Source organism: Leucopleurus acutus (genome assembly GCF_964270905.1).
Source record: "Leucopleurus acutus genome assembly, chromosome: 7".
In the NCBI taxonomy this organism is placed as follows: domain Eukaryota; kingdom Metazoa; phylum Chordata; class Mammalia; order Artiodactyla; family Delphinidae; genus Leucopleurus; species Leucopleurus acutus.
Window position 1 is genome coordinate 62,080,172 of NC_139150.1, and position 24,371 is coordinate 62,104,542.

The window sequence follows — 24,371 nt, forward strand, 5'->3', positions numbered from 1 at the left end:
GGCAGAGAGCACAGGGTGATTCCACGTCTATTTTAAAGCCTCTCTGCCTTGGCCCATGGGAAAAGAAAGTACAGATCTCATGATTCAAAATCCAGGGCATCTTCTGAGTCATGTTTTACTGGGGTGCGGGTGGGGTCAGGGTAAGGAAATTCTTTCCAAATATTCCATACTCCCTCATCTCAGGGACAGCTAACTTTTCCGCCTCCCCTCCATTCCATACTTCTGGCTGCGTGATTTGATTCAGGGACTTGGACACTCAGTCATGTCTCCTTAAGTAGACATGAACATGAAGAGTCCTAAAGTACAGTCTGGGACTAGATGAGGCAAGTAGGAGAGTCCTTTGGGGACTTGAACTGTTTACCAGCAAACCCTGCATTTGGAGGGGTATGACACATTGCCAACATAAAATAATAAAATTCATTTACTTATTCACCAACTCTTTATTAGGTCCTAAATGCTATTCTAATGTTATAATATTTTGTAGTCCAATTAGCCTATGATTTCTTGGACACTGAGTGGCTTCAGGAATGTTGTAGATACACTCAGCCTCACAGAAATTACTTTTCGTGAGAAGCACACGATTTAAGTTATGCACAACATCTGGCAATTAACAGGCTTATGGTCCTTGTTAGTTTCCTAGTTTCCGTTCTCTTCACTTTGGGAGGCAGTATGCTATTGGGCAGTAAGCATCCACATATTCTAGGTAGGCAGAAAGCTGTGGGTTCTGTGGAAGTGTCTCAGGCTGATACACAGAGGAGGAGAGGGATAAGTGCCTGCAGCTCTATGCCAGTGTCTTTTATGCAGCCCATAGCTCTGATTTTTAACTGTTTCCTATATTATGGTTTAGTATGAGATTGTACTAGAGGGAAAAAAGCTGGAAGGAGATAGGGAGATGGAAAATATTTAAGGCCATTAGAAGAATAGAAAAAACACCGGCTGGAACTAAGAGAAACCTAAATTTTAATCCTGAGGTAGCTATTTACTAATTTTGTGAAATAGGCATATCATTTAATTTCTTGAGTATGAATGTTCTCAAGACGCTGAGGGTATGTAACACTATGATTCAAAGTGCATTGCTGTAATGAATTTAAACATTTAGATTTTCTATTTTTAATCATAATACATAAGAGCTTGTATAATTAATGCAATTTTTTTGTTTCCATTTAGTATTGCTTATGTTCAAACAACTCAAAACACTTCTGAAGCAGGCTGATAAGGAGTAAACTAACTACTGAAGAAATGGGATAGTACATATAATAGGCATGCAATCTTCTGTCATTACTTTTATTTTCACATTCCAAACCTTATATAATTTACCAGGTTTAGCATTACCAGTGAGTTGTTCATATGGCTAAGAATCTCATAATTTCTGTACTTAGTGATATTAAGAATTGATATCCCTCTATATCCGAATAAAAGATTTTGTAAATGGTTAGTTCTAGGGAATGAGACCATGCCTCTTTAACTGTTTATAGTGTTCACTGTCACCATGGGATTCATATACTTGGGCCCTGGATCAATAAAATTAAGTTGAGCTATTGGATCAACATTTGAACATTGAAATATGGTACTAGATATTTCCTTAAAGTGTTATTACTCTTGGTACTGTCAATCCTCACCCTTTTCCAAGCCCTCAGATACCTCTCTCTGCTCAACACTTCTTCTCCCACTCACCCCCTTGTTCCGCACATACACTTTTCAGCAGCTCATTCTTCCATCCGGGGAATATGTCACCACTCCCTTAGTTATAAAGTTAATAAGAGGCCCAAATATTCAGATTCTAACTTGATCTATGGCATTAATTGGGTCTAGGGTAATAACGTTTTGTGCTCAGGTGCTATATGCCAGAACTCTTTTATGCCTACTTTTAAGTTACATTTTGAACCTTAATCTTTTCTGCCCTCTCTCTTTGTAAGTCAATTACAAGTCTGACTAAATCTCAACAGACAATACCACAAGTTGGTATAATGTCCAGTGAAATAAATGGACATTTATTTAAAGTATCCCATATAATACTGTCAATCTACAGAAAGACATGTAATACACATGATATTAATACAGAACATTACAACAACCCCCTGGGCTAATTTGTGCATCTACATACACACATACACACACACACACACACACACACACACACACACACACACACACACACACTTTACTTTCAGTGGGAACGCAGGTGTTTTTCAAAGAACTGTAGAATTCCAATTTTAAATTACATTTAAACTTTTAAAAAATCAATTAGAAGAATACTGTTCTCTTCCAACTTGTTTACATACTGAATTGTCACAGTGAAAGCTAATTTTAGCCTTTGTTTTCAGCCCCAAGTTTAGCCCTAAACAAGAGTAGCTGCTATAACTTTCTTCTTGTAAATCTTTTGCCCCAAGCCAGGTAATGGGCTGATTCTACTATTCACATCCTGTCATTCATAATGTCCAAGGTGTTTTTAGTCATCTGAGCTCTAAAATAAATGCCACAGTTTGAATATTATAGCAGAATGTGCAGATTTATCCTTGACCTACATCCAAATTTTACAGAAAATAATGAGAAAACTATTTGTTGGCCAAAAAAAAAAAAAGCCTAACAACAAAGACAAGCTTTTATGTGCTACTGAACACTAGAGAACTTTTGAAACACAATTATAGACCGTGGAACAGAAGAATAAACTGAAAGGAGGAAGAAAAGCGATTAAAAAGTAAATAATTTACCTAGATGGAAAGACTTTAAAAAATAAGAGATTTGGAAGAAAATCTTTCAAAACTGAGATTCTGTAAAACCTTAACCATACGCTTTCTGTCAAAGCTAGATTTGTTATGTCACACCTCCATAACTCAGACCTGCAGTGCTTGGAAAATAGCTTGTTTAGACTCACTCCATAATGATTTTCTTAGCACTATTTTTAAATGCATGTTTCCTAACTTGGGAAAAAATCGTGGGTTGTTATGAAGTTGTTTTTTCTGGGTCAGTGAGTAGTTTAGTGAAGCAGGAAATATCTTTCAGAATGGAGTGAGGAGTCACCTGTCTCCAGATGGTCAAAATAACCAGCTTTTTTATACTCATCACTGTTAAATTAAAAAGGATCCAGGTACCTCAATTAATATAATATACCGTGGTTTAAATTATGTTTTATTTTGGAGGCGGGAGACCATGAATTGTCCCTGACGTGGTTTCAGTAGAGGAATATTGTATGCACGTAAAACTGCAATGAAACAGAGTCTCCTTTGGTAAAAAAACATCTTTAAGTGTTTCAGACATTTCCCCTTCATGAATTCTGATCACTAAAAGGTTCAAGGTTCATTGATAAGAATATATGCTTTTACTGGAAATTCTACTTCAAGTGATTAATTTTATTTTACCAGAATTTAAAATAACTTACTTATCTCTATTTGTCTGACTTATACCCCCTGCCTCCCATGTTCATGAAGGCATTGGAAACTGTTTTCCAAAAGCTTGACTTCCTTCTTAAGGCAGCAACCATGAAACACTTTCATAAAATAGTAACATCCAGGAAAATAAATCATGTTGCCATTGTCACTTCTCCAAACCCACATTTCTCTCAATAATTATCTAAGCAATTTTCAGGGTGAACTGTTACTAGTGACTTCGCCACCAGAGTTAACACTGATACTGGACAAATAACCAAGATGTAAATACTGCAAAATCCAGAATAACGTTTTCCTGGTTCCTCCTGATAAGACTCAATTCTTGGCTGTAATGGTTATGTGAAGACCACCCAATCTCAGGCAAGTTTAATTATTGTGACAGATCCTGGATTTCATTCTGATGGATTCAATAGCAAAAGCATCCAAGGAGGTCATGCATTCTTACAAGAATTTCATGCTGGTTTATTGAAACTTCGGTAGCTTGTTTAAGGGTTCAAAATGCTCTGCGTATTTTCTGGGGTTCATTTCTGAGTTCTACAAATTCAGTTGAACACATCTCTCTGCTAGCATATTATTAAAATGAATTATTTGTAGTAGTTGATCCTTTAATTTCTGGAACATTTGGCTATGTTTATTTTTGATGCATTTTAAAGTGTTAAAGTTCATAATTCCACATATCTATGATGCATTCTCAATTACTATAGTGTTTTAATAGGTCTTTGCATCACGAAAGTAATGTCACAACAATACTGCTTTTAAAAAAATACCCCAAATCTCTATAATTTAAAACTACAATCATTTACTTTTTCTCATGTATCTGTGGGATTGCTAGGCTGGGCTGCAAGCTATAAGTTGGATCCAGTTCTACTCCATGTGCCTCTCAGTGTCCTTGAAGCAAAGGGGCAGTTGGGTCATATTCTTTTCATGCCAGTGACAGAAGTATGAAAAGGATGAACAGAATTGGTAAGCTCTCACTCCCGTCCACATTCTATTGGCCAAAGAGGACCACATGGTCAAGCCCCAAATTAAAAGGGTGGAGAAATACATTCCCTCACTCAAGGTACATGGCATAAGAAGGGAGAAGCATTTCAAACAAAGATATAATCTTCCAGTCTTGATATATGGCAGTGTAATTTCTTCCATGCTGCTTTAAAAGTACCAAATTTGAAGTGCTGAGGTAAAGAAAACAGATTTATAAAATAGACAGCAGACCAGCATACTGCTTCTTTCATTTGTAAAATTGAATTTCTGAAAAATGACTGATCCAACTAGTCAAAACATGCCTCTTTAAGAACATAAATGTTGGGTAAAAAATGGATGTTATGAGGACTTGAAATAACATAGCTTAGGGGCCCAAATTTGAGAGCATAAACCACTGTTCAGTCCATGCTGATTACAGGTAGAAAGAAAATATCTTACTGTACAATTCTTAAGATTCAGAGTAGGCTTCTCATCATTATTCTCCAGTCACAGGGCTGGCAGACATTCAACCACTATGCACTGGTACCCCATGTTGGTTATTAAAACATTAAAATGCTTCCACAACAGTTGGTAAAGAGCCAACACCCTGAGCCTCAAAGACTAAGCATACACTCAGCTCGGGCCACCCAGATCCCTCCGTTGACATCCTTTCCCTACAAGCCCCTCTCAGTCCAGCCATGAAGGGTGTCAGGCCCAGATCTGCAGGGGTCCACAGGAACTTGTTTGAGTCCAAAGAGGTAGCATTCATTCTGTTCGGACAGTGCCCACTGTTAGTGCCCATGGTATATTGGAAATGGAATATTTTTAATATCATCTCCTCAGTTGCATCAAGAACAGATACTCTAAGTTTATGATCTATTCTGAGAAGAGGTTGGATTTCATTGCTCATGGTAAACACTGAAAAGCAGGACTCCTCTTGCTGCCATCCAGCTCACTTTCTCTAAAAACTCAGTCCTTGTTAGGAAAAAGGTAGCACTTTGAAGTATTAGAAATAATACCAAAATTAATCGTAACATGTACCCCTGAATTGTTTCTAACAATTATTTTTCCTTTTTTGCCCAAAATAAGCAGAAAATATTTTTATTGTGGAAAATAAATGTATTACTAAATTTTAAAAATTAATATAGTGTTTGAAATATCAGTAATAGCCAAAGGCTATGTTTATTTTAAAACGGCAGTAAGCTAAAAATTAGGTAACTTTCCATAGCCTTCTATCTGAAATATAAAATTATTGAGATATGTATATAAAGAAACAAACCAGGGAAAAGAAAGCTCAGAGATGACACTGGGCAGGGGGTGGATTAGGGTGGGGGGATCCTAGCATTTGCAACCCATACCAACTAAAAACACAGAACACCAGATTTCATTATTTTGATAATCCTTGCTTAACTACAGTTTTCTCTTTTGGACAGCACATTTTTATTTTTATCATTTGAGAAATAAAACAATGTCATGTTATAGTGAACAGTCACTTCAGAACAGACCATCTAAATGTGGGCCGCACCTATAGCCAGAGTTGCCTGGGCACTAAGGACTGGGGGGAGAGAGGAAAGGGAAAGTCTGGAAGGTGGATGTGCTTTTAAGGTCTGAAATTCCATGTGTTGCCTTGACATCTGTGACCCTCACAGGTTCTCAAAGGCCTAGCCATGAGTTCCCCTGCTCTCACCATATATATGCCCACCACCCAGCAGGAAAGGTTCCCTACCGCTCCCCGCTGGTTCCCCTATAAGCCATACCAGCTGCACCCCACCTGGTCCTCAATCTAATGGGTCTCACCTGCCTGCCAGCCACAAAATTATTCAAACAAGCCAATCATATGCTCCTGAGGAAATCAAAGGTCACCTCACCCTCTAGCCACTACACAGCTTGCCCCCCACAGTGCCTACTAGTTCACGCTGCTCCTCAGTACAGTCTCCACGTGGCCCTGCGTGGTCTGCAGCATCCTGCTCTCCTGGGATGTGAGCATATGTGGCGAATAAACTGGTGCCAATCTCATCTGCCCAGTGTGAGGTAGCAGGCATTCAGCCATTTCAGACTATTTAGAGCAGAGGATCCCTCCATCACTAATAGGGTGAATAGGAGGTGATAAGAAGAGGGCAAAATAGACTGAAACGATAGCTATCGCAGGAGCGATATTACAATTTAAAAGAGGTGGGGGCCAACAGTTACGAAAGTCCAGCCCATTTTATTTATTAGACACAGTGCTTAAGTTCTGTGCGCTTTTCCAATGCCTGAAAAAAATGTTTAATATTTGAAAAGAAGTGTTAGCTCCACAGGCAAAAATAAAACTGTGAAATTAAACTTAATGTAGGATTGATTCAATGCCTATAATATATAATAACTAAACTCTTTTATAGTTATATATAAATTATATTTAATGTGGACTGTCTGTACATTTTAGTGTGTTTAATATGATGTGGGATGAATGGTTCTGACAATAAAATTTATTCAGAACTGGGAAGGCTAATTTAATAAGTAAATATTACTTTCTCAAAATAAAAAAAAAACAACTAAAACAGGTTTGAGGATTTACAAGACTGAAATAGAGTAAGAGAATAAAGGAAACGCTGAGGTAAGGAAAAAGGATCTAGTAAAAGACAAAATACATCAACGCAGACATATGGTGAATTGTCTTCTGGAGGGCTAAGGAAGGGTCACTTTGCCTGCTATAGAGTGTCTGGTTACATCTGAAAGTAAACATCAAGAAAAAGAAAATATACATTCCATTTTGTCTAATGAACTCTTAGGCTAGAAAATAGTGAGATTCCCACATTGGGTCACAGTTTTTTTATATGTAACATATATTTAAGACTTCCATCCAACAGCTTATTTCAAGAAAACAAAACTAAACTAAACTAATATAACTACATAATGGCATAGGGCTATGTTTATAGGGACATTAATCTAGCTCCTTCAAACCAATTCAACTGATAGTAAACAAATAGTAAATGAACAGTGCCAGAATGAAAACCAGAAACTGCAACTCTCAGCATCTTTTTCTAACTCATATAACTCATATGGAATAAAAGATCTGTACTTTTTGCGCAGGGAGAAATGTGATATCAGTCAACACTAGGAACCTGAGTGAATGTACGTAATATGGCATAGTATTTTTGTTATAGATTTGTTTTCACTTATTTTCTTATCTTTTGAAACAAACATTCATCCCTTTTTTTTCATTATTTTCTTTTTTCTTCCTCTTCCTGTCACTGTTCTTTCTTGTTTTCTCTTCCTATGTTATAGATAATTGTGACTGTAATTTTCTCACACTGAACAAAAATATTATGATCTATACAAAATTATCAATTTATTACACTTAAAGTATCATCAGTAATCACTGATATTCATCAAACTAGAATATAGTGCAAGGAAAATTACTTCTAGCATTTATTTTGAAATTCAAAAAAAATAAAACTTGTACTTCTGTGGTAGCCGTAATATTTACCTTAAAACTTCAGTCTTGAAAGATTTTTAGTCATTTATTTAAATAGTATGATTATTTTAAATATTGAAAAATACTAAAATAAACAGCTCTAGTAGGAATTCTTTTAATTTTAATACGGTGAATATTAGAGGGAAAATATGTTTGCTATTATGAGGATTTTTTTTTTTTTAATTTCTAAAGAGCTTAGTCCTATGTGTTTAACATAGAGCTTTCCTTCTGGTGACAGACACTATGCTAAGGAGAAATGCATTTTTGGAAAGTCTGACCAATAAAAGATTTAGGTCACCAAAGGTTTGGGTGCTAACTTTAATTTAGCCCCATTTATTTAAATGGTTGCGTTATAGCTGACAATATTTTGTGGCATATACTGAATATAACGATTCATTTATTTTTTCTGCTCTAGTAATTGCATCATAAATTACCATTAAAGCCTACCTAAAACTCAGTAAGAAATCATCCTTGGCATGTTAATCTATATTCTAGTAATAGACAAATTTCAGTGTCCAGTATAAATTTTCTGCTTTCATTTTCATAATGCACATGCATGCTCAGAACATACATGAGATTCTGGTATCCTTTTGAATATGCAAAATAGTGAACAATTTAAGCCTTTGAAAATGTAAAAGACCTTTGAATCCATGTTTTTACTTATCTATAGAATATTATAATTTTGGTTCCATTGCAATTTGAACTAATCTAAACTTTTGACCTTTGTATTCTTGACATTGCCTTATAATTTTAAAACTATGTATTTTATAAAGGAGTATAAATAACTAAGAAAATGGAGTAATAATGAGTAACTAACTCTGAAAGTATTAAAACATATATAAAGACATTATAATTTTAAAAGTATGCTACAAGTACAGGCAAAGGCAGGCAGATAAACCAAAAAGAGAAAGAGAGAGAGAGAAAGTGAGAGTAAGAGAGCCTGAAAACATATCCTGATAATGTAAGAATTAAGAATATGAGGAAGGGTAGCATTTCAAATCATTGGAGAAAATATAGATAAATGAAAGTAACAAAAAAAAATACAAAAAGGAAATATGGATGAATGCCTCCAAAATCTTTTAATGGGTAAGTAGACATTATAAAGTAAAAATTACTAGAAATGTCTCTGTAAAAATGTTAAATTCTTGTCAGGCAAAGGGTTAACATCTTTAAAGAGCTTTATAAAAATGAATGTGGCCTTTTCATGAAGATGGCGCCGAAAGCGAAAAAGGAAGTCCTGCCCCTCCCAAAGCCGAAGCCAAAGCAAAGGCTTTGAAGGCCAAGAAAGCAGTGTTGAATGGCATACACAGCCACAAAGAAAAGAAGATCCGGACATCACCCACCTTCCCATGGCCCAAAACACTGCGGCTCAGGAGGCAGCCCAAATATCCTCGGAAGAGCGCCCCTAGGAGAAACAAGCTTGACCACTATGCCATCATCAAGTTCCCCCTCACCACCGAGTCAGCCATGAAGAAAACAGAAGACAACAACACACTGGTGTTCATTGTGGATGTCAAGGCCAACAAGCACCAGATTAAACAGGCTGTGAAGAAGCTCTATGACATTGACATGGCTAAGGTCAACACCCTGATCAGACCCTTGTATGGAGTATGGACTTCTGAGGAAACATCAGCTGTCCTGCCTCTAGAACTTAAGGGGCCTGATGGAGAGAAGAAGGCATACGTTCGACTGGCTCCTGACTATGATGCTTTGGATGTTGCCAACAAAATTGGGATCATCTAAACTGAGTCCAGCTGACTAATTCTAAATATAAAAGTTTTCACTATTAAAAAAAAAAATGAATGTGTCAATAATTGATCAAACAATTCACAAAAGAAGAAATGTAGACAGAAAATGAATGTGAGAACTGTTCAAAATCTCTGGTGATTTAAGTGAAACTGAAAACAGTATCTGGAATTTTTCTTTTTCTCATGATTGAATTGGTGAAATGGAAGAACAAATAAAGAAGTAGAAAAGGAGGAGTGGGGAAAGAGAAAGAGGGAGGGGAGGAAAAGGAAGGAAGGGAAGAAGGAGGGAAAAAAGGAGAAAGAGAAGAATATATGATAGAAAGGAAGAGGAGAAGAAAGGAAAATTACTCCCCAGTGTCAGTCAGGGTATTTTAAAATGAAACGTCCTACAATGTAAAGGGCCGTAGAAAGTGACACAAGATGTCTGGGGCAAAATTTAGCAGCACACACAATATATTTCATACATATTAATTCCTCTAGGAATTAATGCTACAGAAATCAAGTTTTGTTACAGCACTATGTTTGTGGGGAAAAAGTTGTAACTAATCTAAATGACAAATTCGAAAAGATAGTTAAATAAATAATAATATACACATATGAGTTGCAGCCTTTTAATATAATGCTATTAAAGAATAACAAAAGATGTTCAAGATATATCATTTAGTGGGAAAGCTAATACTAATATGCTTAGAAATAACTGCATATCCCATTTGATAGTGTACATTTTTGTATTATATGTATATGAAATTGCTAACAGTGATTATTATTGAATGAAACAGTCTGGCTGATTTTTCTACTCTTCACTTATACATATTTTCTATAAATTATTTACTATTCAAATTTTAGGCAAAAAATAAAGTTGTCCTATAGGTTTTGGCAAACCATCGACAGATTGTGTGCATACACTTTAAGTTTTGTTTAATGTTTTTATCTTAGCTAACAATATTTTCTCTACAAATAATGCATTCTGAATTTTATAGCTCAAAGTTTCTAAAAGTTGGAATGTAATATTTTAGCCAGATATCCACCCTAGAGATATAACTGAAATTACATATAAGTATTTGTTTTTTACTAAAAGTGGCATTTTATAGCAATTAATAATAACAATAACGACAAAAGCTGATATTTATTGAGTATACCATATACTTGTCCAAACATTTTACATATATTTTCACAAGTTTATAAAGTATAACTTCATTTTATTCATTCAATCTGATTTCCTATCAATAATTATTTTAAAATATAACTTTTTTTCTCAGTAAAAATATTGGATTCCCAAATATTATAAAGTTACACTTAAGAGCTGAGGAAGCAACCTGTGTCCATCGACAGATGAATGGATAAAGAAGACGTGGCACATATATACAATGGAATATTACTCAGCCATAAAAAGAAATGAAATTGAGTTATTTGTAGTGAGGTGCATGGACCTAGAGTCTGTCATACAGAGTGAAGTCAGAAAGAGAAAACAAATACCGTATGCTAACACATATATACGGAATCTAAAAAAAAATTGGTCATGAAGAACTTAGGGGCAGGATGGGAATAAAGACACAGACCTACTAGAGAATGGACTTGAGGACATGGGGAGGGGGAAGGGTAAGCTGGGACAAAGTGAGAGAGTGGCATGGACATATATACACTACCAAATGTAAAACCGATAGCTAGTGGGAAGCAGCCACACAGCACAGGGAGATCAGCTCGGTGCTTTGTGACCACCTAGAGGGGTGGGATAGGGAGGGTGGGAGGGAGGGAGATGCAAGAGGGAAGAGATATGGGGATATATGTATAGGTACAGCTGATTCACTTTGTTATAAAGCAGAAATTAACACACCATTGTAAAGCAATTACATTCCAACAAAGATGTTAAAAAAAAAAGAGAGACAGATCCAAAAAAAAAAAAAAAAAGAGCTGAGGAACTTTTAAAGAGAAAATAAGTTATCAGTAAGATTAGCACTCAAAATACTACAGAGATACTCATAATACTATCAGTAATAAACTGGAGCTACATTTTAAAAGACCAAAGAAGAAATACCAGCCAAGGAAAACAAAGAATATCATATACTAATTCATCATATACTAGTCATATACATCATATAATCTATATACTAAACATCATATATTAATCCATTTCCCCTTTCCTCACAAGGTGTTCTCCCTCTAAAATTAGTACTTCCAAAATACATACTTTACAATTCAATGAAGATTTTCACTACCCTTAAAATCCCTATGCACTTCCAACCATAGTTTTTAAGAAGATGCTGCCCCTGCCACTTCAGCTCAATGGCCTTTCCATTAATCTTTGCAGAGCAGCAAATAACTATATATTTGTTCTAGTATCCTTGGATGGTAGTACTTGAAGCTCATAGAGAAAATTTACTAAAATGCCAGATACTTGGTTTACAATATATATAAACCATAGCCATACCTGAAATCTGCATATAGAGTGACTAGTCACTAGTACTAACGGGTTAAAACTTAACTTTCATTCAATATTGTCAAATGATGAGGATATGTCTGTGAGATAATTTTTTACCACAGTCTGTCCTATTAGGGTCTACATATTCTTCTAGTCAAGAAGTTAGTAAATATTTCAGCAGCAAAGGCCTTCTTGAGAAAATAATGAAAATGTGGAAACAATCACCATAAAAATATACTGCATCCCTGAGAAATGGGCTAGGATGAAACAAAATCCAAAACTTAAAAGAGATAGAAGATCATTTTTCTTTCATGTGATAGTCTTGAGATAAGCTGTCCAGGGACAATTTGGCATCTACATGGAGTTAGGGAGCCAAGCCAGTTCTATCTTGTGGTTTTACTGGGCACAGCTTTCATTTCTAAGACCTCTCATGGCCCCAGGAAGTTTGAGCTCCTGCCATTTTGTCTATATGCTAGCCAGCAGGAGGGGAGGAAGGATAAAGAAGGATATCCTCCACTCTTTTAAAGGCACATCACAGAGTTTTCATCTTACTTCTGCTAACATTTCATTGGCTGAAATGTATGATCACACCAACTGCAAGAGAGGCTGGGAAATCTAAGGAAGATTAGGAGGGTGGACACTAAGAGACCCCCAGCAGACTCTGCCATGGGCACTGCATGCACACTCACACATTTTGCACTCAAATTCAGGTGGTTTATGAAGCTCTCCTCCTGAAGCCCATCCCAAGAATCTGTCACATAGATCCAATGTCAAGAATCCCTGCTCACAGGATGAAAACTCCCGTAGTCTAAGCTGCTGGGCTTATGACATGATATATGACCTTGTTGGGTCACTCCCCATAGTAGAGAGCCCTGACAAACAGAAGATCTATGGTGATTATACGGAACATCTATAGGTAACTGACGTTTATTTTCTGACTTTCATTTTATCTTATATGGCAAGAATTCAGCCTCCCTAAAAAATCCTTCTCATTTATTTCTAGGAGAATACAGGACATGTTTCACATGTATCTGCCACTAAGTCTTCTCAGCTATTTCCTGATGATTGCCTTTTCTTCCCCCTCCCATCTCAGCTTTTTTTTTTTTTTTTTTTTTTTTGGCTGTGTTGGGTCTTCCTTGATGTGTGCGGGCTTTCTCTAGTTGTAGCAAGCAGGGGCTACTCTTCGTTGCGGTGCACGGGCTTCACACTGCGGTGGTTTCTCTTGTTGCGGAGCACGGGGTCTAGGTGTGTGGGCTTTAGTAGTTGTGGCTCGCAGGCTCAGTAGTTGTGACTTGCGGGCTCTAGAGCGCAGGCTCAGTAGTTGTGGCGCGTGGGCTTAGTTGGTCTGTGGCATGTGGGGTCTTTCCGGACCAGGGCTCGAACCCGTGTCCCCTGCATTGGCAGGTGGATTCTTAACCACTGAGCCACCAGGAAAGTCCCCCATCTCAGTTTTTGTTGTGATTTCTCCCTTCCAGAAATCACAATTTTAAGCCTCTGGCATGAAAAGCTCCTTGAAGGGGCTTTTTTACTGTCTCTATGGCAAATGGCTTTTTATAGAAGTTCTAGGGATTTGGAAACTAATCTAGGGAAAAGATCTGACCATGACGTGGTAGGAGCACACACAAACTTTAGCTTTGATATGTCTGCCTATAGGGGAGTCCAGAGGCTATAGGCGGAGGCCTGGGGGTGTGGAGAGGTTGGGGGAGGTAGAGGGGGTGGAACTGTCACTACCCAGAGGGGAGGAAGGCAAGGGAACTTCCCCAGGGAGAGGAAGATTAGAGAGAGGGCTTAAATATCTAGGTGATGTCACTCAGCAGGACAGCAAGGAGTCTCTGCGTCAGAGAACTTTGAAGGGCAGCAGGGTCTTGGGGCCTTATAACTACAGTAGTTCTTTTCAATAGGTAATAGCTATCAAGATGAGGTTTCACAGGGCATGCAAACAAGCAGGCTCTAAGAAGCTAAAATTTTACTTGTTTGGACTATATTTAAAACACTTGTATGTGTAAAAATCTGAGTTTGGCATCAGTGGGCTTTCGAGCTAATGAACTAATGGTTCCAGCCTGCAGTGAGGAAATAACCTTAGGGACCAATACACAGAGGCCATTTGTGGCTCATTTGTACAGCACTTTTCAACCTCACAATAGACAATGACAGCTGAAAACCGCCCTTGCCACTTGTTGACTGATAAAAATGCACAACCTTTATTCGGCGGACATTCTTAGGACTTGAAGCTCAGGAGACAGCATCTCAGATAATGCTAAGAAAACTGTTCCGAAGAGGAAGGGTGCGGAGCCATGATATATAGGAGCTTTTGCAACAACACCACGTAGTCAGAACAACAGACTACCGTTAATAAAAGAAAACTAGACATCTCAAGTTAAGGAATTTAGCAATTTTCTATGTATGGGAAGATGCAAGAGTGGGCTCACTGAAATCCTTCCTTTCATATGCACCTCAACTATCTGGGACCAGTATCCTATGTTTTCACATCCTGAGTTTCCTCAAGCTACACCTTACTAAACAGCTAATGAGCTAAAGTCTCTAAGTGTCCAAATGGAGAATTCTTTGGCGTCCTCAGTCTATTCATGTCACCTGGTGCCCTGGGTAGAAACAGAGAGAACGCTGATTGAAGAAGAGGCTTGTGCAAACTTGTGGCTTACCACACAGTTCAGGCTGGAACCCACAGGAAGAAGGTCTGGCAGCTTGGATACCAGTCTCCTAGTCTCTGAATAGCTCATGGAGACATACGACTGGAAAAGCACAATCATGTGCACTTGGACTTTAGAAAAGGGACCTTGTGCCTTGCCACTTTCTCCTTCTCTACTGGCTCTGACCAAGCATGTGTGGAAAGAACAGTCTCAGCAGCAAGCTACAGTCCCTTCTCTCTCTTTCCTGGAGAATGCCTTGGGAAAGAAAGATGGCCTGATGAATATAAAACTTGGTATCGTGTTCACTATAGCAAACAATGGCATCTGATAAATCTAAAATAGAAGGACAAATTTCAAGAGAAGCTGATTAAATGCCAAAGGGTTTACAAATGAAGGGTTTTCACCTGCATTTCTGAAACCCATGAAAAGAATGCTAAAATTGACCATTAAGAAAAAGGAACAAAATTATTTGATAAAGATTTGTATGCTGGTAAAATGAAACGTACATTACAGTGAATGAAATGACATAGGAAGCTTGCATATGTTTCTAGGTTGATAATAACGTCCTGGTCTACTTTTTGAAAAATACTTTTATCAATTTACAAATGATTCTTTCCATGAGCTTTCATAGAGCATTCTGATAATTTAGTCATGCATCTTGAGTACAAAGTTATACAATTATTTTTAAAATGTTTCTTCTATTTGAGGATAATGGTATATTTATTCTGCCACAATCTATTTGCTGATTCTGAATTTAGATGTACTATTTTGGAGAGATAGGCATCTGTATAGGATTTAAATTATACCTTTATTTTCTTTATCTGGAGATGTGAAGCCTTGTACAACCTTGGAGACTAACAGGGGCCAGAAATTTTTAGGAGTTATAAATAGAGGAAGAAAGTGATTTCGAGTAATATATACAGATATATTTCTGATAATCTTTTGAGAAGAAAAGATCGCACTCTCACTTTTTTAGACATTCAAGGGAAGTTGTATTGATGTCTTGACTGCCCATCTTATATTAGGCCAAAATAGAAGTCTCATGGTGAAAACAGGTAGACGTGCAATGCAATATGAACTAGAAAAGTAAAGTATAGCTTATAGTTGACAGCACGGGTTGGCATTAAATAATATATAAGTTTGCATAGGTATTCTTTTCAATTGTCACTGCTGTGCTGCCAGTAACTTTTCAAGTGCTGAAATATTTCCCTAAATTTTTTTTCAGATACTTTCTGTCTTCTAGGTGCCCTATATATATAGGTAGTTACTTAGGATGAGATTATTTTAAAATAAGCACAGCTAGAAATTCTATTCACTACAAATAATCTTTAGTCAAGCCTTCATGCCGAAAAATTCCATGTCTTCAATTATTTAGATAATCTTCCAGGTTTTTTTTTTTTTTTTTTTTTTTGCGGTACGCGGGCCTCTCACCGCTGTGGCCTCTCCCAGCGCAGAGCACAGGCTCCGGACGCGCAGGCTCAGCGACCATGGCTCACGGGCCCAGCCGCTCTGCGGCATGTGGGATCCTCCCGGTCCGGGGCACGAACCCGTGTCCCCTGCATCGGCAGGCGGACTCTCAACCACTGCGCCACCAGGGAAGCCCTGCCAGGCTTATTTTACACATATTGGCTCACTAAATGCTAGTTAAAGAAGTACTCCATACACTAGCCTGTGCGTTCTTTGATGTCTGGGACCATGTCCTCTTCAATCTTCCCCATCGCAACACTTAGCACAGTGACTGGCTTCTAGTAGTATTCAATAAACATGATATCACGTGCTAGGCTGAAAAAACACATGATCAATGTAAGCTCTATGACAACAGGGAATAGTCTCCTGTGTCATTTACACAGAACAGAGCTGGGAAAAATAAATATTTTCTAAATATATGAATGAAGTTGCATTAATTATTTGTATATTCGGAAGTTAAGTTCAAAGATCTAAGCACTTTGGTCTCAGAATTTTTTTCCATCTCCCTATAATCAAAATTGGCAGCTGGAATTTTGAAAGAAATATAATTTACTAGAGAAAGGTGAGCTGCTCACATCAACTTAAAGACCCCAAATTACATAAATTTTCAATATCTTCTGTCATTGGGTAAGAAAAATATATACAAACCGCAAGTTCATGGATGAGAAAGTGGTGAGAATACAGAATTCAAAAGTGCTAAATAAATGATACTCCAAACTGCCAGCTGCCAGACAGAAATGATATGCAATTAATCTAATAAGGTCCATCCACAATCCAATGCTAATAATTAAAATTGTAAAGGTCCACTGTATTGAAACAGAACCTTGATTTCAGAGAAATTTTCTCTGGACTTCAAGTCACTCCACACTGAATTATAAGTGGTGTTTCCATTTTCTCATTACTATATATAAACTCATATTGCAATGAAAGTATTTCCCAGACACTTTACATAGTACTGACCATCTATATATTAGTACAGGAATAACCAAAGATAAATATTCAAATGAATAATGTTTATATTTATTTAATCAGTGTAAGAAAAGACTTGAGTGGACAAAAGTACTGAAAATGATGATTAAGTCAATGCCATCTTAAATATTTCTGGTTTGGCTTTACTTTCCCTATCCTTAATTGTCACATAAGAAAGCATCAGCTGTGTTGTTTCCCGCTCTGTATTTGGTTACATGTTTTTATATATCATTTTTATAACTTTGTGCACAGAAATGTTAATCTCAGAAACATGTTTCCATTTCTACATATACCTAGCACTGTTCCTCACATCACTAATGGTGCTGAAACTAGGGCATGATATAATTTCCGCCAATTCACCTAAACAATAAGCTTTTAGAATATCATATATTCACTGATTCATTCATTTATTCAACACTCAATAACTAATGATGTTTCAGATATTGTGAAAGGTTACAATCAGGAACAACAGAACAGAGCTCTTTGATGACAGTTGTGATAAGTATCACAGAAGTGAGAGTCCTGGCCGTTATGAACACAGATAACAGAAAGTGATCAGACAGAGACTTCCATGAGAAAAAAAGAACACAGAGCTGGGAGTTAATATGAGCATAGAGGTAGTAGGAAGAGCACTTTGGTAGAGGGAAGCAAAAAGGACATATTCTCCATCACAGGAGGAGTATGTCATTGCCCAGGAAGTGAAGGGAAGTCAGCGTTGCTGGAGCACAGAGAATATGGAAGAAGGTGGAAAGATGTTAGATGTTCTCCAAGATTCACTTTCCTTTCTTTCTCCTCAGAAGCTAGATCATATTTTTCAGTCACTCTCAGAGCCAGCTTTGGTAATATGGCTGAAACTGGTCCATGGAATGTAAGGGTATACAATCTGTGCTATTTCCAGGTCAAAGATTTTAAGAAGAGATTGTATCCCTTCAGGTTCTCTTTCTCTTTCTCCTAGTTAGATGAAGATGACGACACGGTTTTGGTACGGGTACATCTACAAGAAAAAAGGGCCTGGGTCTGTAAATGAATGAATATGGGGAAAAGGCTGTCCAATCAGTATACCTGCTTTGAACTATTATCAGTGAGAAATATTACAAGTGAGAAATTTTACTAACTTGATACATTATACATTTTGGTGTTATTTGTTACTGAAATTTAGCTTAATATAACTAATACAGAAAATATGCATCTTGATGTGAGTTATTATCATGACAAAACTGAAATACATGGCATTGAGTGGAAATCGATGATATATTTTGCCAAAAAGCTAGAGACCCATGTTATGCAGTAATAAACCATATGATTAAATGTTGCCCACAATAGTTAGGAAGGCAGACTGTACCTACAGAGCCTCTAATTTTAGGGAAAGCTACTAGAAGGAATTAAATTTTAGTGCTTGCCCTTGGTTTCTTTTTCTTTATAAGGAGGTATTTAAAGAACAAGGTGAGGTCAGGCAAGGAATTTCTGGTTTGCAAACGGAAATAAAGAGGAATAGAATGTGGCCAGAAATTTGCATACTCACATGGTGTTACTGCTTCCGAGAATTCCAGAGTAGGAAAGAAGACTAGAAATTTGAGCAGCAAAGACCCATTAAGACTTCTCATTTTTATAAGGGAACACAGTTCTGTGGCAAACATAGACAAAGGGTAGAGCCCTGTACGGTCAGACCACTCAAGACGGCTGTTCTCTTGCTCTCTGTACATCCCCCCTCAACCAGTGCCTGGTTCACCTACACCCTACTCACATGACTGACCTTCCTACATACTTGCCCCAGGCCTCAGCTAATGTCTGTTCTAGCTTTAGATCAGAACCCTCCACTATGCTTATCAAAGAGTTGATGAGGGGCCTGTCCCTCTGCTGGTTTCCCTGGCTGACATCAATTCCCCCTATAATTGCTAACCTCCCGTTGCCCCTGGGAGCAAAGACTGCTGCCCTGTCCTGCCCCACCATCTGCCATACATGGTGGGGTGTTGCTTCAAGACCTTGCTTCAGACATGTAAGCTTCCTATATCCATTAAACCACTGATGTCCCCATTGCTGACTCAGGGCTATTTCTTTGGTCTTGAAGCTGGGCAAGCACAGGCCTTGCAGGCCTGCAGGGTGCAGCCCAACAAGCCCATACCTACAGCTTTAGATAGCCACAAGGCAGTCATCAATGAACCGACAAGAGAAAGGCATCAGAGAAGGAAGCAAAGAAAGAAAGCAGGTTTAATCTAGGAAAGAACTTTATGTGGAGGTGACTGGAATCAAATGGATTAGATATCTAAAATGTTTTTGAGAAACTTCCCTGGGGGAAAAGTAAAGTCTAGAACATCCTCTGACTGTCTGACCTGTAAAACAATCCTTGAACTCCAAGCAGTACATGAGCAAGAAGTAGGATGCATAAGCCCCCAAAGCAGACTCACTCGTCAATTCTCAGCTTATACGTTCATGGTGGAAAACAGACAAGGACAAATTTTCCAGAAGCTGGGACTCCCACAGAATACATCCTACCTCTAGTCAAGGAAATGACTCCACTGCCAAAGCTGGAGGCTTTCACATTGCCTGCCCAAGAGGTTTCCATCACTGGTATAGCTAAGTGACTGGTGTTATGTTTCATACTGTTGTGTATGTATGTATTTGCAATAATGCTGTCTTTGCTCTATCATTATAAATTGGTAGTTTGGGTGGTGGGGGGCAGGGACAAATAACTTTGATTGACTACAGGTCACCAGACTATAAGGAAATGCAACCTTAATAAATGGACAGAATCATGCGTCTTCAAGCCATCTTAAACTCTGATGTGGATGCAAACATTATACACACACTCCATGTGACCTCAGGTTATCACCCTTTAGGATGTGATAAATGTGTTCATATTTGACAGGGAGACTAAAAATTATATTTGGTGATTAGAAAGCACCAAAAAGTGAGAAAAATATCACTACTGTCAGTGACTTTATGCGCTCACCAAAATCCATTTCCTCCTTTTCTTGAGAGTGTCCTGAGCTGCATTTCCCAACCTCCTTTGTAGTGACTTGTGCCCACATGGCTGAGTTCTTAATGGGAGGTGAACAGAAGTGATAGGAGCCTTATATAGACCAAAGCCTTTATAAAAAATTTATGTCCCCTCCAAACAGGTGTCTCCCTTCCACAGCTGGATGAAGATGTCATTAAGGCCTTTGGGAAAGGCAATGTCACAAGAAGTACAAAGCATGAATCTCTGAATCATTGCATGGAGGACAGCCACCTGCTGACCAGGAATACCCACCTTGGTGGGTTAAGTAAAGGAAACCTAATATCTAATATAATTGAGGCATTATACATTTTTAGTCTTTTTTTTTTTAACAGTAGTTTATCCTGTCATGACTAACATAGGGGACATAGTGACACCCAAAAATGAGACTAGAAAGGAGAGAAACCATGAGGGGCTTACAAAGTAAAATGACCATATGTCCCAGTTTGCCTGGGAGAGTCTGAATTTAAGTTCATCATCCCTGAGTCCCATCCACTTCAACTTTATCCCAGAGTTTTCATTTTTAATGAAACATTATTATTAACATTTGCACCAACATAAGCTCTGATGGGTTTGAAAAACTTACACCTTGTACTTCTGCCATGTGTCTAGTACTGCGTGAGAAGCATAGATAGTTAACAATCTCCTTTTAACACCTATTAAAACCTGAAATATAACCAGCAATAAGTAGGAAGTGTGTGCCACACCAATTCCAGATATAATGCAACAGTATTCCTTTCAAGGACACTACACAAGGCGTTTACTGATAAAATGAGGTGTGCCCAGTCAAAGCAGGTAGGGAAAGCTACCTCAGTCTGGTCTGATGGAGTAAACTCTTTAACACTGCCACCCATGTCTGGCATTTACTATATCAACCCTTTACATGATGACCCATGCTACAACCTGTGAAATGCATGAAACTACCAAGAAGCCAGTTGAGAAGATCAGTGGGAACTGTGGGAAATTTATAAACGAGGAAACATACTAACATACTAACATGTTAGAAAAAGGCTGAGCGGATCTGCTAAGCCTCACATGAAAACTAATCTGAACCTTCTTGCTACAGTGGTTATGTCATTTATTTTATAGCATCAACCTACAACTATTTTGTTGTTGTTTGCTAACACATTTTTTCCCCAATAAACTCTTTGGCAGTACTGGAGTTAAAATGTCATGATCAACCAAAAATATTAAGTATTGAGTTTGTGTTACCAAGACAAAATATGGTTCTGACTTGCCCATCGAAAATGGGGGTTGTGATGATACCACTGACCCAAGGAAACCACAAAATGGAAATCTGAGGAAACATCAGCAGCTATTCCAGAAGTCAGCTATTTAGAGAAGACTGTACCTGAAGACCATGAATGTAACACATGCTGCAGTAGAAGGTGTATTTATATATCGCTCTGTGAAGCGTAATGTTTCATTTAGATCAAGTCACAATTCGTATAATTTTTCACGTTTTTAATTTCAAGTTTCCATCTGCATTTTACAAAGATGAAGAAGAAAACTGTTAATGTGTCGACGCCATTAGCAAAAGAAAAAGTATTTTAAAGAGTTAAATGAGGCCAGTTTTATCTAATGTTATCAGGTGCTTCAAATAAAATGTCAGTTTTCTAATTCAATAATGATGTGATCGTTTTCATCCAATACAGGGAAACAAAGTAAAGCTTTTCAGAATTTGATTCTTTCGAAAGTGACTCCATCAGCCATTGTTATGGATGCTATTTAAATTCAGATTAAAAGTTTAACGTTGAAGATAAAATGATAAAAACGCAAATTTTGATGGAGCATGATACCTTGCTCACGTGCTGCTCAGATTCCAAGGCTTGATTTATAGCTCAAAGAGTCAAAGGGTGTTCTAGACTTTTTTTTCCCAGTGAAGTTCCTCAAAAATATGTTAGGCATCTGGTCCATTTGATTCTAGTCATCTCCACATACTAATAACTAAAGTACTCTCAAATTAATCTAAGTCCATTGACTAAGTCAATGGAAGGGTTGGCAGTCCAAAATATTGGATTCTGGCACTTCCGAAGACCAGCTGTAACCTGCCATCACCAGTAGACTGGGGAAGTAGTAAAGCCACTGCCTAGGAAAGGGGACCCTCCTCACAGGCTTGCTCAAAGACCAGCAAGAAGCTGCCTTCTTTCCCTCCTGCCATGAGCATACGCAAGCTTTCCCCTAGGCCAGGGTATCATCTTAGGGAAAAGAAAGGGGGAGTCAATCATGAAAGAAGAAAAAAGAGGGGGCTGAGCTTTGAATATATGAAATGTTTACCTGCAAAATATCAAACATTGAAGTAGCAAGTTTAAAGTATGTCTTGCTCTCCATCTGTGCAAGTGGGAACTTCAGAGCAATGTGACAAGTGATAGAATATAAACTATGAAATTCTTTCACACTAAATGCCATGTGTTAAACTACACGCGCAAGTATATCATTCACATAACTCTCCACACATAACTCTCCAGACAAAGGTTACCACCAGTCTACCCCTGCATAACCTGTGCCAGGGCCAGGTAAGTCATTATGCTTCCTACTCAATTTTACATAATCAGTGAGTGGCAGAGCCATTCTCAAACCTATCTGTTTGGTATCCAAGCCTTTCATTTTCCACCATTTCACACAACTTCCCAACAGTGACATTGGTGAACTAGCTGAACCAAAATTGTTGAAGCATAACTATTCCATATGGCCCTTGGGTTGAAACAGCTGCTGACCAGTACTACAACTTGTTTTCATATAATTTTTCTTCAATAACTTTTACAGGAAAAAAAAATAATTTGCTCTCCATGTACCTAGGTCTCTCTCACTGCACACTTTTATTAGTCATCAATCATTCTAACTTCTAAACTTTTACATCATTTTCTTGAAATCATTCCTTAAGCCATCCTGTTTGTAAGTAATTCATCTTTCAGCAATCAAGTAGGGCCGTCAAATTTCTACTAAAAATGTTCTAAGCATGTGGTCTAACCAATCATTTTCCTATAGCATGACATAGGCCTGTGCTAGGCTGCCTGTATTCCAGAAACGACTTAGTGAAATGTGCTACCACCAACCACAGTCTAGTGTGAAATGTCAAAGTAGCCCCTCATACCCTTAACAGCAGCCTAGGAAATATCTCAATAAATAGCCCATTTTCAAATGACATCCATTCTCTTCCACCCTTTTGATTCATCCATAATGCTATAACATATTTTTGCCTTCCTATGCCTAGTAAATCTTAAGGTTCTCTAAGGCCAGAGAATTTGAATTATTCAATGTTGTACTGTATTTTCTACACCACGGCTGTCACTATCACAACCACCACCACTACCACTCTATATTCATGATTTATATAGAGTAGGCTCTTCACAGTTCTTGGTGTTACTCCCTTTATTTCTAGTCTGATCAGTTACTCCCTTTAATTCTAACCTCAAACATGTAGTAATGTTCTTCCCTTGCCAAGAATGATCTCTTTCCTGTACACCTACTCAAATAACATGCATCAAAATTAGGGTCCCAGGTCAGACTACAGAACCCACCAAAACATGATTTTTAACATTTCACTTACTTGATGCCAAAATCATATACAGTTCATCTTGAGATAAAAATGTAGACACTTCATTGAAAAATTAAAATGTTATGTAAATATGAAGTCAACAAAACTTAGTGACTTTTTACTTTACAACTCTATACTGTCAATCACTGTTCTATCACTGAACAATAAACATTGACATAGCTGTTCCAAAGAATATAATGTATATATAGTAGAATTAGTAGCTTTCTTAGCTTAGATAGCTCTCAAATCATAAGCACTTAACAATCAGTTGCCCATTGTCCATAATGTGTAATGAGGTTTTTAGTTATATATACTTCCTGCTTTGTTACCTTTCATATAAGCTTATTAGTAAATTTTGAATGTAGACTTTATAATAGAAATGGAAATATTTAATTAACAAAGAGCTTCAGGCTTGAATTTTTCCAGATTTTTTTTTTTAAAAGAGAAAAAGGAAAATGGAAACAATAGAAAATAGAATAGAAGCACCTCTGGATAACCTCTGGATAGAGATTTCCAGTATGACCTTAGCTAGAACATTTACAATTTACTTCAACTTTTCATATCTAAGCTGGGAGTTGTTGTTGTTTTGTTTGCTTTGTCTTTATGAGGGGTTTTTGAATTTGTTACTTCAATAGCTTACTGTTACTTTTCCTTGAATCCGAGGGTCACAAATGAATCCAAAATTTTGTATAATGCTGAGAAGATTTTATTTCTCTGCAGACGCTTTTTGAATATTGTGCCTTTAAATGGGGGGATTGATGAAAATTTTAAATTATAATAAAAATAA

The 24,371-nt window shown here is 37.5% G+C and overlaps 1 pseudogene across 1 annotated transcript; it reads left to right on the forward strand.

Moving 5' to 3' along the window:
- The first annotated feature begins 8,637 nt into the window (after positions 1 to 8,637).
- On the forward strand, positions 8,638 to 9,580 carry LOC309964577 (large ribosomal subunit protein uL23-like; annotated as a pseudogene). Its single transcript has one exon. The product of its transcript is annotated as a large ribosomal subunit protein uL23-like (transcript).
- Positions 9,581 to 24,371: the final 14,791 nt, after the last annotated feature.